Here is a 1,608-nt window from a genome sequence, read left to right on the forward strand (position 1 = left end):
CCTAGCTCGAGTTATTAATTTTTGTTGAAAATTGAAAGTTTGAAAGTTTAATAATTTTTAAGAATTGAGAAATGTTTGGACTTGTTGATACCGGGCACGTATTTAGGTTCTGGAGCCCGGTACAGGTCCATTATAATATTTTTAACTTGTCTGTGAAATTTGGGAGAAACGGAGTTAGTTTGACGTGATTCAGACGTCCGGTTGTGAAAATAGAAGTTTTAAAGTTTTGTTGAAAATTTCATTCGATTTGTAGTTCAATTCGTAGTTCTAAGTGTTATTTTGGCGATTTGATCCCGCGAGCAAGTTCGTATGATATTTTTGGACTTGTGTGCATACTTGTTTTGGAGCCTCGAGGGCTCGGGTGGATTTCGGATAGACTACGGGTGTTTTGAAAACTTAGAAATATGGTGTATTTGCTTCAGCTGGTTTTGTGGTGCGTTGTGCTTCACGATGGCGAAGCCATTCTCATGATCGCGAAGGGGATCAGGGCTGGGGGAGGATTTCACACTACGCAAATGCGAGACCATGGTCGCGAACGCGGAGCATTGGGGAGTTTGCTCTACGTGAACGCGACCTGTCACATGCGAACGCGTAGCGTTAGCTAGGCTGGGCAGGGGACTTGAGGTTGCACGACGCGAACGCGGGTATTGTCTCGCGAACGCGGAGGTCAGGGGTGGCTAAACCATCGCGAACGCGTGTAGCCTCTCGCGATCGCGTAAGCCTAACAAGCATTGCTCTTCGCGAACGCGATGAATACCTGACACCCAGTTATTAAAAACAGAACTAAAAAGGGATTTTTTCCATTCTTTCAAAATTAGAAAACCTAGAGGCGAGTTTCCCATAAGATTTTCTTCCCCAATTTGTTGCTAAGGGATTCTAACCTACTTTCTTTCAGTTATCCATTACATTTCATGAGTTTTCAACCTAAAAGCTAGGATTTTCATGGTGGAAATTGGGGGTTTGGGTAAAATTAGAAATTTTTGTAAAATTGGAATTTAGACCTCGGATTGAGGTCGGATTTCGAAACAAATTACATAATCGGGCTCGGGGGTAAATGGGTAAATATATTTTGGTCCGAACCTCGGGTTTTGACCAAGCTGGCCCGAGGTCAATTTTTGACTTTTTGGGGGAAAGTTTGGGAATTCTAAATTTATGCATTGTAATTGATTCCATTAGCAATATTTGATATTTTTGAGTCAATTGTGGTTAGATACAAGTGGTTTGGAGGCAGATTTTAGGGTAAAGGCCCCAGTTGAGCTTTGAATTGACTGCGAAGTGAGGTAAGTGTCGTGGTTAACCTTGACTTGAGGGAATTAGGAACCCTCAGACTATGTGCTATGTGAATTTCATGTGAGCGGCGTATATGTGAGGTGACGAGTGCTTATACGCCGCCGAATTATCTATTTTACCTGATTTTCCGCTTTTCCTTAATTGTCTCTTTCACTGTCTTAACTGTTATATGCTCTAAATGCTTTCCATGCTTAACTGCTACCTGTTAATCAATGTCTTCTCCTGATAATGATGTTAGAGCTTTTCATAGTTTCATGATTTCCTGCTATTTGACTAAATTGACTTACTAGCACCTTTTAATTGTTAATTACTGGATTG

Source organism: Nicotiana attenuata, unplaced genomic scaffold (genome assembly GCF_001879085.1).
Source record: "Nicotiana attenuata strain UT unplaced genomic scaffold, NIATTr2, whole genome shotgun sequence".
NCBI classification, from domain to species: Eukaryota; Viridiplantae; Streptophyta; class Magnoliopsida; order Solanales; family Solanaceae; genus Nicotiana; species Nicotiana attenuata.